This window comes from Suncus etruscus, chromosome 3 (genome assembly GCF_024139225.1).
Source record: "Suncus etruscus isolate mSunEtr1 chromosome 3, mSunEtr1.pri.cur, whole genome shotgun sequence".
Classification (NCBI taxonomy): domain Eukaryota; kingdom Metazoa; phylum Chordata; class Mammalia; order Eulipotyphla; family Soricidae; genus Suncus; species Suncus etruscus.
In genome coordinates, this window is record NC_064850.1 from 82,197,245 (window position 1) to 82,213,912 (window position 16,668).

At 36.3% G+C, this 16,668-nt stretch overlaps 1 protein-coding gene and 1 non-coding gene across 2 annotated transcripts in view; one reads left to right on the forward strand and one right to left on the reverse strand.

Annotated features, from left to right (window-relative positions):
- Nucleotides 1-16,668, forward strand: part of ABHD17B (abhydrolase domain containing 17B, depalmitoylase) — a 584,428-nt gene that overhangs the window by 121,180 nt on the left and 446,580 nt on the right. The gene's annotated exons all lie outside the window — the stretch shown is intronic.
- Nucleotides 14,691-14,823, reverse strand: LOC126005214 (small nucleolar RNA SNORA51). Its single transcript, XR_007494384.1, has one exon. It is a non-coding gene; the product is annotated as a small nucleolar RNA SNORA51 (small nucleolar RNA).

Genomic DNA, 16,668 nt, shown 5'->3' on the forward strand with positions numbered 1-16,668 from the left:
GATATCTAATTAGTCTTTAACTTTTACTTTTTGCCTTTCCTTCTGAATTCTGAGTATTTCTGATCAAGCCTCAATTCTATGGTCCACATTATTTGTTGCTTTTAATTCTTTTAGGATGAGGGAGCTACAGGCTGTGAATTATGATCTATAACCCCTGTGCTGTATTTATGACATTCTATTTCTTTACAGCATAATTTATTGCTGCTTGTTTGTAACATTTAAACACAATTCTTTCATATTTCAGAGCTGATCTTTCATTTTTGTGTTTTATAGTTTATTAATCTTGAGCAGTAGATCTGAGGAATTATAGGTGAGAAAGGCTAAAAAAGTGGCAAAAATGTATTGGTAAAAATAATTCCTAAAATGATTGGATGGCAGCAACACAAAAGCAAATGCACAAAGTAACTCAGGAGGGTCTTGTTTGGATCATAAAAGTGAGCTACTTCTTGATCTCTTCATACTCCATGAGGCCCTCAAAGTGTAGTAAAAGATCATCTTTGATTGGTTTTGTTTAGGCCATACCCAGCTGTGTGCAGGGCTTACTCCTGGCACTGCACTCAAAGATCATTCTTGGCAGGGTTCTGGTAGTCGTTGTGGTACTTGGAATCAACTCCTCATCTTTGACTTTCTAGTGAATAACAATGGCTGGTTTTAAAAAGGAATGAACAAAGGTAGAAAGTTATATTACCTACACGTATACTTTTTCCTTATAGCACTTTAAAAAACCCTTATTTTAGGCATTATGTACAATATTGATAATGGTAGGGTTTTGTAGATAAAATTTTTCCAAAATTCATCTTTTGTTATTTTTATTAGAATGTCTTTTTCTGTGTGGGTTCCTCTTAACTGAGATTTTTGGGCCTTTTGAATCTGGGAACTCTTAACTCTGGGAAAATCTTCTCTATGATTTCCTGGACTACTGAGTTTTCATTACACTCTCCTGCCTGTTCTTTAGGGACCCCTATGTTTCCTATACTATTTTTCTTTCCCAAGTTTTCTGGTATTCTTTCCATTTCTTTTCAGTCTTCCATTTTTTGTTTGGTTTATAGAACTTTTCTACACCTCCTGTGGAGCTCACTAATTTCTTCCTCAGCTGTTAATTTTCTGTTGTTGAGATTTCATCAAATTTTTATTTAACCCATCATACCTTTCAGTTATGTCCTTTCGATTTCATCAAATTTTTATTTAACCCATCATACCTTTCAGTTATGTCCTTTCGATTTCATCAAATTTTTATTTAACCCAGCATACCTTTCAGTATGTCCTTTCTGAGTATAGTTTTCTCATTTTTGCTCTTGTATCTGTACCTTTGTATCATTTTTTCTTTGATTTTACTAAAATCTATAATCTATAAAGTCTCTTGCTGAGAGATTCTAGATCTGATTGGTTTTGGTAAAGCTTTTTGGGCTATAATCTACCCACCTTGGTCTTGGTGGGCTTTTATACAAATTTCTCATTATGGTTCCTGTTCTCTAAAGTAAATTTTCATAGTCACTATCCTAAGGATGCTCTTAGTGATTCAGACCTTTTGGCTGTGAGGAGTACACTAGGATTATGGACATCAAAGGGATACTGGTGTCTTTAGTGTGAAATTCAAGTAGAAGTTACCATGACCAGGTATGCAGGCAGCATATATAAAAGTGAAACAGGGCTCTATTCAGTTCCTTTAGGAATTCTTGGCAGAATTGAAGGCAACACTGGGAAACTGCAAGCAGGCCACCAACACCCAAAACTTTCCTTGGGTGTGAAGTTGATGCTTCAGATTCAATAATATTTTCATAGACAAATTAACTGTGTATTTGTGTATATTGGCTTGGGATTACACTCAGCTCTGCTCAAGGGTAACTCCTGGCTCTAAGTGCCAAGTTCACTCCTGGGCTACTCAGGGGACCATATGGAGTGCCAAGGTTTGAGCTCAGGTCAGCCCTGTATATGGCAAGCACCCTATCTGGTGTACTATTTCTCCAACTCCTCCTGGTATATATCTTAATATATCAGTAATGTTGGCATCTACTACATTTAAATGCTGGCAAGTATATCATTCTAGCAGTTTAGATTTATAAAAATAAAACATTCATAAATGAATGCTTAAATGGTTTGATTTAATGTAAGTTAATATAAAAATAAATTACAACTAAAAGAACAGTTTCCCATATGGCTTTTGAGTCCAGAATTTTTTATTATTTTAGGTAGCAATTATTAGTCATTGGTAGACCACTAAGCACTATAATTTTTATTAAATTAAATTATATTAATTGCTTAGGGGTCTTTTCTATACTGTGCAACCCATTATCTAGGATATCTTTGTTAAAAAGTAATAAAACTATTGAAGCGATATAAAAATGGCATTTGAAAACTTAGTCACATCTTCATTGTACCACTCTCAGTAGATAAAGAGAAAAGTGACCATTTTTCTTATTTTATTCTTCCTTCCTGATATACTCTTCAGTTAAAAGGCAATATGGGATCCTTGGTATAAGCAGGTGTATGCTTAGCAATCAGTCTTCTGTTACCAAAATTCTTATTCGTTTTTGGTTGGAGGTCCACCAAACTCTCTAAGATGAAAATCACTGAATAGTATTTTTTGGGAAAAGCGAAGACTTACATTTAAATATTTAGTTGTGTCTTTCCCCCATAACCATGCAACCTTTGACAAGCTAATTTCAATTTTAGTATATATCAAGAGAAAAAAAGTAAATTTGTTATACAGTAATGAGGATTCAATTATATAATAAATACTAATATCTAGAGCAACACTGATTCTTACATTTATTCTATATTAAAGTATATACTCTATTCTTGTATGTATTCTGTGTTATCTTTCTAATATTTATTTTTAAGAATTCACTTAATATCCTCTGATCATTCTTTATAGTTTGCAGAAAATAAGTTTTTCTTATGAAAGACTAAACCCCAATTTTCAAAAATAGAATTTCTAATTTCTCCATACCAACAACATTCATTCCTTGTTTTTTCTTAGTTGTATAGGGAAAAAAAGCAATAATTGAAAAGGAAGGAGGAAAAGGAAGGAGGCACTAACAAATCTGTTCCTGAACCAAAGGGATAGATAATACAACAAGTACGATTCACCTAGGTTCAAATAAGAAAGATTCCTTTTCAGATAAGAAAGATTCTTTAGAGCCATAAGTAAGCCCTGAGCACTGCCAAGGTCTCCCAAAGACAAAAAAAATATTAGGAAAACAAAATAAGCAAGAAAAAGAAAGAAGAAGCAAGTACAAGCAAGCAAACAAGTGATCAAACAACTGTGGACTCTCCTGAAAGACAAAAAATACTGGTTAGAGCAACTGAGCCATATAAAAGAGAAATAGGGAAAAAAAAAATGGCGTGAAGAAATGAACAGACATTTTTTCAAAGCAGAAATAGCCAAAAGGCACATGAAAAATGCTTTACATTTAGTGCTTTACATCACTAATCATCAGGGAGATGCAAATCAAAACAACAATGAGATACCATCTTATACCACAGAGACTGGCACACATTACAAAGAACAAGAACAATCTGTGCTGGCAGGGATGTGGAGAGTAAGGAATTCTCATTCACTTCTCGTGGAAATGCCCTCTAGTCTAGCCTTTGTGGAAAACAATATGGAGATTCCTCCAAAAACTGAAAATTGAGCTCCCATAGGATCCAGCTATGCCACTAGGGTATATCCCTAGGAACACAAAAACACAATACAAAAATACCTCTTGCACACCTATATTCATCGCAGTGCTATTTACAATAGCCAGACTCTGGAAACAACCAAGATGCTCTTCAACAGATGAATGACTAAAGAAACTGTGGTACATATACACAATGAAATATTATGCAGTCATCAGAAGAGATGAAGTCATGAAATTTTCCTATACATGGATGTACATAGAACCCATATGCTGAGTGAAATAAGTCAGAGATAGACACAGAATAGTCTCACTCATCTCTGGGTTATAAGCATTATTGTAACAATGCCCACAGACAATAGAGATGAGGGCTGGAAGGACCAGCTCACATTATGAAGCTCACCACAAAGAATGGTGAGTGAAGTTAGAGAAATAACTACACTAACAATTATCATGACAATGTTAATGAGTGAAAGGAGTAGAATGCCTGTCTTGAATACAGGAGGTGAGGTGTTGGGGAGGAGCGAGATGGAGGGCACTGGTAGTGGGAATGTTGCACTGGTGAGGGGTTGTTCTTTTTATGACTGAATCACAATTACAAACATGTTTGTAATCATGGTGCTTAAATAAATATATTATTTAAAAGAAAAAATAAATAGACAAATTGTTATGATTAACAAAATGGAACATGCTACTAGAATAATTCCTGGGAATTACTTTGTTTTAGAGATAACTGAGACAGAAATACATTTAGAAGAGTACCCAAGAAGAAAACTCAAAAGAAACATTAAAACAAAACAAAACATGATTAATCCTATGAAATGTAATGGGATTGAATAGCCAGGAAGATAATGATATCTTTGCAAAGATCTTTTGTGCATTTTTATCTCTGTTTTTCAGGGCATTCGTGAAAGAGAAATGGCTCATAATTATCATTAATTTTGAGATGTGGAGCTAGAACTAAGGTCAGTTAAGCTGCACAACTAATCAGAGGATGAGGCCACAGTTTAAATGTGATCATTCAATTCTAAGCCCATCCTTACCTACTGTAAAGCAACAAAAAATGCATTTTTATTTCCACAGTGGAATAATGAGTTTGATTAGAACCATTTTATAAGAGATGAGTGAACTTTTTCCTTTGAAGATGTTCACCTGAATAATTTGGAAACATGATTAGAAGCCTTAATTATAGACATTAGTTATCTATAATCTCTTAATGTTTTGTTGTAAATATATACTAAGTCTCTGAGGAATGTACATTTTTCAGAAGAGATTTCAAGCAACTTCACTCTCTTAATACTGACTAGAACTTTAGCCATTCTTGGCTTCCTACTCTGGTGACCTCAGTTAGGCTATGGATAAATAGGGCTTGGTGCTTAAACAAACTGAAGACAATAGTCTTGATTACAGCACTCAAAATTACAAAGATATTAGTTATTCATTTTTAAGAAAGTTAGAAAATGAAAGACTAAAGTTTTATTATACAGCATCTCAAGTATACAGGTTGATTTTTTTTTTCAAATAAATGCACACAGATAACTACCATCAAAATATGGAAGGTTTCTTTCAACTGCACCACATTGGAATATCTATAAAAATGACTGTTTTCACAGTAGTTTCTCAGTAGGATGGATAGGAAAATGACCCTTTAGTATTTAGATTTATTGAGCAGACATAAAAATTATTTTTAAACTTCAGGGGGGCATAGATATTTAAAAAAAAACTATTTTCTTTTCTTTTCTTTTTTTTGTTTGTTTGTTTGTTTTTGTTTTTCAGCCATACCCGGTGACGCTCTGGGGTCATTCTTGGCTATGAGCTCAGAAATCGCTCCTGGCTTGGTGCACTGGTGAGGGGTGGGGGTTCTTTTTATGACTGAAACCCAATTACAAACACTGGGGGAATCGAACCACTGTATGTCCTAGGATAGAGTATGCAAGGCAGATACCTTGCACCACCACTCCAGCCCCAACCCTATTCTTTATTGGGATGGGTAAAGCATATAGTTGACATATATGGACATCCTAGTTTTGACTTTTATTCTATAATATTTTATCTTTTTTTAAATAAATTATCTTTATTTAAACACTGTGATTACAAATATAATTGTAGTTGTATGATTACAGTCATGTAAAGAACACCCCCCTTCACCAGTGCAGGATTCCCACCACCAATTTCCCGGATCTGCCTACTCCCCACCCCACCCACACCTGTACTTGAGACAGGCTTTCTTTTTCCCTCATTCATTTACATTGTTATGATAGTTTTCAGTGTAGTTATTTCTCTAACTGCACTTATCACTCTATGTGGTGAGCTTCATGTCATGAGCAGCACCTACATGGGAAGATGGGGGGAAATAAGGGTTGGGACTGAGGCAGTAAAATATTAGAAATGCGATTTGTAGGGCAGTATCAAGGTCACAATACAAGATGGATGTTATGGATATATAAAATATATGCATACAATACTATCAATAGGAAAACAAGGAGAAAAAAATTCCAGTGACTGTCCCAACATAAACCAGTGCTAGAACGGCCGGCCCTCCTCCCAAAGCGCATTCCCATTAGTATAGGTAGAGGTAGGGGGAAAGCCTGTTGACCCCTATGGAGTCCACCTAGACCAGCGCTCAGGGAAGGCCTGAAGTTCAAGGGAGAAAAAGGGGGATGACTGGGGGCCTGCCAAGCCTCCCAGCACTCCCCAGGCTAGAGAGAAGGGCTCCGGTATGGGGCCTCCCCAAACCCCATACCTGGCAAGAGCTAGTCTCCAGAATCAAAGAGGAAAACAGAAGCCAGATGTCTGCCTGCCCTCCTCCCCATGCACAATATTTTATCTTAAAGTAGCACACAGACTTGATTTCCTTCTGAGAAGCAATTTGTTGCTTCCACATAGTCGAAGTCTTACTAAAACCACTTCTGGTACTCTAGGGTTAAATGAAGGCAGTAGGTCTATATAAATGATCACACCTGATAGCTCTGCCCATGCTGAGGATATTCAGAGGAAAGGGCAAGTGATTCACTCATAGCCAGTATACTGCCGTGAGACTCTGGAACAGACACCCAATTTTTCAGTTGGTGTTGAGTGGTAAGAGATCTGAAGAGTTAGTATAGTGCTCTTACAACAAGAGGAAAAGGCATCAGAGAAAAGAGTCAAAATCAAGGATAATGTACCTAACAGACTGAGAAAAGTAAAATTGATCTGCTGACATGGTTGATTACTATATCTACCCATGTGTAAAACTTTTAACACTCAATGGATTCTTGTATAAACAAGTTTGATTTCAGTTGTATGTCATGTACAGTCAAAATTATCTTCTCAATATGTGTTAGGGTTAAATTGCACTTCATTAAAAAATAAGGGATCTTTTCTTCACTATAAAAAGGTGTGCCAAAAGTAAAAGAAGATTGGAGCTTGAATTGCTACACAAAAGAATGAAAAACTTGATTTTATGGACAAGAATGATAAATACTTATATTAAAAATATTTGCATTGTGGGGTTCGGCAGGCCTCCGCCATGCTAGAGACCTTCTTAACCAGGCCTGGGAGGGGTGCAGGACTTGGGTGACCCCAGCACCCCTCTACTGCCTTGCTCCAGAACTCCAGAGCTTCCCCGGACCACATGCCTGGGCAAGCCAGCGAGGTGGGTCCCTCGGGGGAGCTTGAAGGTTACCCTAGGCTTTACTTGTGGGTTGCACTAAAGCAGTCACTGGTAATCTTTTACCAGTCTATATTTTCAAAACCGCACGGGGGGCTAGTGACCTGCATGCACAAGATACATTAATAGTTCTCACTATCATTGAATTATGTTTTTGTGTATGCAGAATGTCCATTTTGTACTCTGCCCTTTCACACACCCCTACAAAATACTATTTTCTTTTAACTCTCTCACCCCCTATCATCATTACTCCACATTTACCCTTTTTAACTTAAGTACAGTAGAATCCTAAGTCATAGACCATAGTAGTGGCCTGGAGTTAATACCCCCCCCCCCAACTATTCCAAAAGCCATAGAATGTACAAGTATGTCTTTTCAACATTTTATGTGTGTTTTCTTTGACGGCTATAACTCTTGCTGAATATTTTCTTATACACTGACGATTTCCCTTTTTTTTTTTTTTTTAATCTTTTCTTCTCTTTGTGAACTATTCAATAGGGAATTTGGTGAAAGAGTCCCTCAGTTTAATGCTTATGTTTGAACCAAGTCATGGGTATTGTAGGATGTGTTCTTACGCCCCCATATACTCCGCTAACACCACGTGGCTTTATTTCGTGTTTGTTTAGGCACATTAAAATGGGAAAATACTATACATACAAATAAGTTCTTATCTAATAAAGATGGGAACACACAAATCTTGTAGTGCAATGGGACCTTACACCCTGAACATTGACATAATGACCTAGCATAGGCCTCAGAAGAATGGGCATTCTCCATTCACCCCTGATCTAGGGAAGACATCTATGAAACATTCAAGGTTGTCTATAACATCACCTGGAGGCAATCCTCTATCAGGGAAGACTTACCACTGCTCTGACATCGACCTACTCAAAAGAGACTTCCCTTAACACTGAGAAGACTTAACAACAACAATGACCTGCTTACTGGACTGTTAAATAATGAATAATAGCTGTTAATAAATGAAGTGATTGGCCAAGTACGTTGAGTTGCCATGAATGCAGATCTATTAGCTAGCTACCAACTCTGACTCATGACCTATTTTCAAGTACATTATTAATGCCTTGTGAGGGACACAGAACAATCAAGTGAACTCTTTACTTGTACTTAAATGAAATAATCTTCTAAGAACCTAAAGGTTCTAGGAACTAGGAATATGATTTTAGAGGCATAGCACATGACCAGCATATAAGGCCCATCCAAGGACCCCATTTTGTTCCCTGAGAATGACCAGAGCATGATCTGAGGACACAACCAAGAATAATTCCTGAGTACTACCAGATAAGGAGGAGGGTGGCCATACTTGATCCAAAAAATAGCCCTGGTGATATCAGTCTAAAGCCAAGAAAAAATCGTATGGTAAAATTTTGCCTTATTATTCCATAACATGAAAATAAATTAATAAAAATTATTTTATTCTCATAATAGTTTTATCTAAAGATATCCAAGAAATGTTGAAATAATGGCTGCATTTACAGATTTCACAGATGGGGCTGAAACATGTCCCATTTCAGAATAATGGGCATGAACTAAAATAATTAACACTTAACACCCAATTAAATGAGTAACATTAAGGTCCCAACCATATTGTAAAGGCCATCTTCACAAGTGATTAGCTGATAGTAGAAGTCAGTAAAAGGGGTACAGAAGAGATAACTGTGGTAAAACTCTGAACTAATACAACTTAATTACCTGAAAAAAATTTTGATCAGTTATATTAGGGTGGAAGATTTTTTCTTTATTGATAGACTATGCCTTACCATATAGTTTTTTTTGTTGTTGTTGTTGGTTTTTTTTTTTTTTTTTTTTTTTTTTTTTGGGTTTTTGGGCCACACCTGGCGTTGCTCAGGGGTTACTCCTGGCTGTCTGCTCAGAAATAGCTCCTGGCAGGCACGGGGGACCATATGGGACACCGGGATTTGAACCAACCACCTTAGGTCCTGGATTGGCTGCTTGCAAGGCAAACAGTGCTGTGCTATCTCTCCGGGCCCGCCTTACCATATTTTTTATCTAAAAATTACTACAGAGTTTAGGAAGAGCTCAGTACATAGCTAATCATAGCCTGCTCAATTGATTATAGCATGAACTGCTTGCACATGAATAGAGAAGCTTCAACTGCATAGCATAAAAGACTGGATATGGCAGAGTTATTTATTATATTATTTGTTAAACTTCAAAAACAAGACCAATGCCTAATGCTGAAAAACTAATGAATTGTTCAAATTCAAATATGTATCTATAATAATAGTATAGAAGTGTGGAGGGATCTTCTATTTGCAAGTTTAATAGAAAACAGTAATTCAAAGCTCATTAAATTTTTCAAAAAGAAAGTGAAAAATTAATAATAACATGATGAATTTATTTGGTAACAAATTTTTTAAAATCATTGACATAATTGAGTTGTTATAATCCTTTGTATGTTCAAGGGAGATATTTGTAAAATATCAAAGTAACTCACAAGACTTGATTATATTCTTTATACTAATAGGCAAATAGCATAGAGGGGAAAATAAGCAAGACATCATATACCATACTAATAATTCTAGTAAGTCAAAGGTGAATAAAAAGCTCTCTCCTTTCCTGAAGCAAAATATTAATTTTTTTTGGGGGGGTCACACCTGGCAATGCTCAGGGGTTACTCCGGGCTCTATGCTCAGAAATCGCTCCTGGCAGGCTCAGGGGACTATATGGGATGCCAGGATTTGAACCACTGACCTTCTGCATGCAAGGAGAATGCATTACCTCCATGCTATCTCTCCAGCCCCCAAATATTAAATTCTTAGTAGAGTGATATGGATAATTTGCATTTTATAGTAGTAAAGGATAATACATAATAGGGTTTTAGAATAGTTTTTCAAAACCTTCATCTTAATTTACCATATTCATAACCTTATTAACATCTATACTTTATAGAAAGGAAATCTTTTGCATTCTTTATTTTTTCTTATTTTTATTTTTTTTTATGGGATCAGAGTGATAGTAGAGCTGTAAGGGCACTTGCATTGGACATGGCTGATCCAGATTTGATTGCCAGCATCCCAAATGGTTCCCTGACCACCAACAGGAGTAATTAATTTCTGAGCATTGCCAGGTGTGGCCCCAAAACAAAACAAAAACTTAAGAGCAGACATTGTTATATAAACATAAATTGTCAATTTCTTTTCTCTCTCTCTCTCTCTCATCTATGTGTGTGTGTGTGTGTGTGTGTGTGTGTGTGTGTGTGTGTGTGTGTGTGTGTGTGTGTATGTGTGTGAAGAAGGGAGGGAGGAAGAGACAGAGCCATATGAACTGGGATCAATTACATGCAAGTCAAGTGTTTTAACTTTTATAATCTCTCTCTGATCTCTTTTATATTTTTGTAAATATCTTTATTTAAGTATTATGATTACAAGCATGCTTGTAGTTGGGTTTTATTTTATAAAAAAAAAATAACAATCCCTTCATCAGTGCAACATTCTCACCACCAATACTCTCCATCTCCCTCCTTCCCCAACCCTTGCCTGTATTCAAGACAGGCATTCTATTTCTCTCATTTACTACTAATGTCATGGTAATTGTCAGTGTTGTTCTTTCTCTAATTGAATTCACCACTCTTTGTGGTAAGCATCATGTGGTGGGCTAGACTTTCTAGCTCTCATCTCTATTGTCTCTATGTATTATTATAATAATGTATTTTATTTTTATTAAAAAGCATAGATGACTGAGACTATTCTGTCTCTCTCTCTCCCTCTGACTTATTTCACTCAGCATAATAGTTTTCATATCCATCCATGTATAGGAAAATTTAAGGACTTTATTTTATTTTCTTACAACTGCATAGTATTCCATTGTACCACAGTTTCTTTAGTTATTTATCCATTGAAAGGCATCTCTGCTCTTTCCAGATTCTGGCTACTGTAAATAGAACTGCATTGAATATAGGTGTGCAGAAGGCCTTTTTGTGTTGTGTTTTTGTGTTCTTTGGGTATATCTCAAGGAGTGGTAAAGCTGGATCAAATGGTAGCTCTATTTCCAGTGTTTTGAAGAATCTCCATATTGTTTTCCATAAAGGCTGAACAAGAAAGCATTGCCACAAGTAGTAAATAAGAGTTCCTTTCTCCCAACATCCTTGCCAGTACTGATAGTTCTTATACTTTGTGATGTGTGCCAGTCTCTTTGTGAAATGAGATGGTACCTCATTGTGGTTATGATTTGCATCTTCCTGATTATTATTGATATTGAGCATTTTTTCATGTGCCTTTAAGCCATTTGTATTTCTTCTTTGAGTAATTGTCTGTTCATTTCTTCTTCCCATTTTTTGATGGGATTAGATTTTTTCCTAAGGTTCTGTTAGTACCTTGTATATTTTAGATATTAGCCCCTTATCTGATGGCTTTGGGTAAATAGTTTTTCCCACTCTGTGTGTGGCCTTTGAATCCTCATCACTATTCCCTTTGAGGTGCAGAAGCTTCTCAGCTTAATATAGTACTATCTGTTTATCTCCACTTCCACTTGTTTGGAGAGTTCTGTTTCCTCCTTGAAGATGTCTTTAGTCTCAATGTCATGGAGTGTTTTGCCTATATGTTCTTCTATATAGCTTATGATTTCAGTTCTAATATCAAGGACTTTAATCCATTTACATTTGACCTTTGTGCAGGGTGTTAAATGGAGGTCCAAGTTTGCTTTTTTTGCATGTGGCTGAACAGTTATTCCAGCAGCATTTGTTTAAAGGGCTTTCCTTGCTCCATTTTACGTTTCTTTCCCCTTTGTCAAAGATTAATTGGTTGTATGTCTGGGAACATTCTCTGAATACTGTCTATTCCACTGATTTGAGTGTCTGTCTTTATTCTAATACCATGCTGTTTTAATGACTTTGTGGTATAATTTAAAGTTGGGGAAAGTGATGCCTCCATATTCTTTTTCCTAAGGGTTGCTTTAGCTATTCCTAGGTATTTATTGTTCCAAATGAATTTCAGGAGTGTTTGATACACTTCCTTGAAAAAGTGTTACGGTTATTCTTAGAGAAATTGTGTTATATCTGTACAAAACTTTAGGAAGTATTGCCATTTTAATGATGTTAATCCTTGCAATGATTGAACAGGATATGTGCCTACATTTCCTTGTGTCCTTTTTTTCTTTATTTCTTGAAGCAGTGTTTTGCAGTTTTCTTTGTATAGATCCTTCACTTTTTTAGTTAAGTTTACTCCAAGATATTTGAGATTGTGCAGCACTAATGCCAATGAAATTGTTTTTTAATTTTTATTTCTTCACTATCATTATTGGTATATAAGAAGGCCATTAATTTTTGCGTTTTAATTTTGTAGCCTGCCACATTGCTAAATAAATCTATTGTTTTTAGAAGCTTTTTGGTAGGTTTTCTTTTTTTGTTTGTTTTTGGGTCACACCTGGCAGCACTCAGGGGTTACTCCTGGATCTACACTCAGAACTCGCTCCTGGCCAGTTTGGGGAACCATATGGGATGCCAGGATTTGAACCACCATCCTTCTGCATGCAAGGCAAATGCACTACCTCCATGCTATCTCTCTAGCCCCATCTTTAGGATTTTCTAAATATAATATTATGTCATCTCAAACAGTGAGAGCTTGACATTTTTTTCCTATCTAGATGCCCTAGATAGATTTTTCTTGCCTAATTTTTATGGCAAGTACTATGTTGAATAGGAGTGTTGAGAGAGGGTGACCTTTCTTGTACCAGATTTTTGAAGAAAGGTTTTTAGTTTATCCCCATTGAAAATAATATTTGCCATTGGATGTGAAAATGGCTTTGAATGTATTGAGAAAAGTTCCATCCATTCCCTTCTTGTTGAGAGTTTTTATCATGAATGAACGTTGGACTTTATCAAATGCTTTCTTCACATCTATTGATATGATTATATGGTTTCTAATTTTTTTTATTAATAAGGTATATTATGTTGATTGATTTACATATGTTAAACCATCCTAGCATTCTTGGAATGAATCTTACTTAGTCATGGTGTATGATATTAGGTGTTGGATCCTATATGCCAGAATTTTGTTGAGGATCTTTGCAGTTGTGTTCATCAGGGTTATTGGTCTGTAGTTTTCTTTTTTGCAGCATCTCTGTCAGGTTTTGGTATCATGGTGACATTACCTTCATAGAAACTATTAGGGAGTGTTTCTGCCTCTTCAATTTCCTGCAAGAGCCTAAAAAAGATTGTAGTAGTTCTTCTAGAAAGGTTTAAAAGAATTCATTAGTGAATCCATCTGGGCCTGGGCTTTTTGTTTTGGGAAAGACTTTTGATTACCATTTTAAATTTCTCAATAGTAACAGGTGTGTTTAGGTATTCTAGATCATCATGTTTTATCCATGGGAGTCCAAGTATTTATCCAATTTTCCAAGTTCTCATGTTTTGTGGCACAGAATTTCTCAAAGTAGTCTCTGTTTACCCTTTGAATCTCTGTATTGTCTGTAGTGATCTCCCCCTTTTAATTTCTAATCCAGTTTATTAAGTTTTTCTCTCTACTTTTCTTTGTGAATTTGCTAGTGGTTTATCAATCTTGTTCATTTTTTCAAATAACCAACTTTTGATTTTGTTGATCTTTCTGATGTTTTTGGGTTTCCAGTTCATTGATTTCTGCTCTAAGCTTTGTTATTTCTTTCTGCCTACTTATTTTTTGTTCATTTTGCTAATCATTTTCTAATTATATAAGCTGAGTCATTAAGCTATTTTGTAGGCCCCTTCTTCCTACCTGATGTGTGCTTGCAAATCTATAATTTTTCCTTTTAATACCGATTTTACTATGTCCCACAAATTCTGATAGTTTGTGTCTTCATTGTCATTTGTTTCTAGGAATATTTTGATATTCACTTTGATTTTATCTTTGATCCACTTGTTCAGTAGTGAGCTGTTTATTTTCCAGGTTTTTAAGTTTTTCTTCTGTGTCTCTCTATAGTTCACTTCTAATTTCAGTGCCTTGTGATCTGAAAAGGTAGTCTATACAATTTCTATCATCTTGATTTTATGAAGGTATGCTTTATGGGCCAGTATGTGGTCTATTCTGGAAAATTATCCATGTTCATTAGAAAAAATGAGTATCCAGTTGGTTCATCTTTGTCCCTTATAATATTTTTTAGTCTAAAGTTTGTGTCATCTATTATTAATATGGCCAATCCAGCTTTTTTTAGGGCAGTTGTTTTTTGGATGAATTTCCTCCAACCTTTGATTTTGAGTCTATGTTTGTTCTGAGTATTCAGGTGTGTTTCTTGTAGGCAGAAGAATGTTGAATTCATCTTTTTGATTCATTTTGCCACTCTGTGTCTCTTAACTAGTGCATTTAGTCCATTGATGTTGAGAGAGATAACTGTCATGGGATTTAGTGTAATTTTTGTGTAGAAGTTTTGTATGTCTGTGGGTCTGTCTTGTCTTTTTTTTTTTTTTTTTTTTTGGTCCCCCAATTCACAATACAGACCAGGCAAAGAACTTGTGTTGAGGTGTATATGGGGTGCATTTACTGTACCTCCTCTTTCTATACAGTCAGTGTAAAGAACACAGCCTGTGGTAAGAATTGGAAGGCCTTATCTTATCTTTTCTTTTTTTTTTTTTGATTTATATATATATAATACTTCACCATTGCAACATTCCCATGAACAATATCCCAAGTATCCTTCCTCCCCACCCCCACACCAGCCTGTTCTCTAGACAGGCTTTCTACTTCTCTCATTCAGTCATATTTTGCTATGATAGTTCTCAGTGTAATTATTTCTGTGACTGCACTAAACGGTCCCTGTGGTGAGCTTCATGTTGGGATCTGGACCCTCCAGTCCTCCTCTATTTTGTCTCTGAGAATCATCACACAAATGTTTTTCATTTTTCTTAAAACCCATAGATGAGGGAGACCATTCTGTGTTTATCTCTCTCCCTCTGACTTATTTCACTCAGCATAATAGATTCCATGTACATCCATAAATAGGAAAATTTCATGACTTCATCTCTTTTGATGGCTGCATCTCCATATCGCTTTCCACAAAGGTTGGACCAGATGGCATTCCCACCAGCAGTGAATAAGAGTTCCTTTCTCTCCACATCCCCACCAGCACTGCTTGTTCTCATTCTTTTTTTTTGTTTTTTTTTGTTTTGGGTCACACCCGGCGGTGCTCAGGGATTACTCCTGGCTGTCTGCTCAGAAATAGCTCCTGGCAGGCACGGGGGACCATATGGGACACCGGGATTCGAACCAACCACCTTTGGTCCTGGATCGGCTGCTTGCAAGGCAAACGCCGCTGTGCTATCTCTCCGGGCCCTCTTGTTCTCATTCTTCCTGATGTGTGCCAATCTCTGTGGCGTGAGATGGTACCTCATAGTTGTTTTGATTTGCATCTCCCTGATGATTAGTGATGTGGAGCATTTTTTCATACGCCTTTTAGCCATTTATATTTCTTTTTTGTCAAAGTGTCTGTTCATTTCTTCTCCCCATTTTTTGATGAAGTTACATGCTTTTTTCTTGTAAAGTTCTGTCAGTGCCTTGTATATTTTGGATATTAACCCTTATCAGATGGGTATTGGGTGAATAGTTTCTTCCACTCAGTGGGTGGCTCTTGTATTCTGGGCACTATTTCCTTTGAGGAGCAGAAGCTTCTCAGCTTAATATAGTCCCATTTATTTATTTATGCTTTCACTTGTTTGGAGAGTATGGTTTCCTCTTTAAAAATACCTTTAGTCTCAATGTCATGGTGTTTGACCTACATGTTGTTCTATATACTTTTCTGTCTCATCTTAAAGTAGACCTATCAGTTTTTCTTTTTCTTTCTTTTTTTTTTTTTGGGCCACACCCGGCGGTGCTCAGGGGTTACTCCTGGCTGTCTGCTCAGAAATAGCTCCTGGCAGGCATGGGGAACCATATGGGACACCGGGATTCGAACCAACCACCTTTGGTCCTGGATCGGCTGCTTGCAAGGCAAACGCCGCTGTGCTATCTCTCCGGGCCCTATCAGTTTTTCTTTTAAGGCTGGTTTTGAGTCTGTAAAGTTTCTGAGCTGTTGTTTATCCATAAAGCTATGTATACTTCCTTCAAACCTGAACATGAGTCTAGAGAACCCATGTTCTCTCTCCTTTTTTGTTTTTATTTTGGGGCCATATCCTGCAGTAATCAAGGGTTACTCCTCGCTCTGCATTTAGGAATCACTTCTGGTGAACTCTGGGACCATATGAGAGACAAGGAATAGAACCTGGGTTGCTGAGTAAAAAGCAAATGTCTTATCCTCTGTACTATCTTTCCCACCCTCTGCGTTCTCTCTTAATCATGTACTTTCTCTTCCTTGTTATGTTTCCTAAATAAAACTAGTTTGTTTTAAATCTTAATCAACATAAGAAAACTCACATGGCTCACAAGATTTGGATAACTTTGGCCTATATTTGCTGTT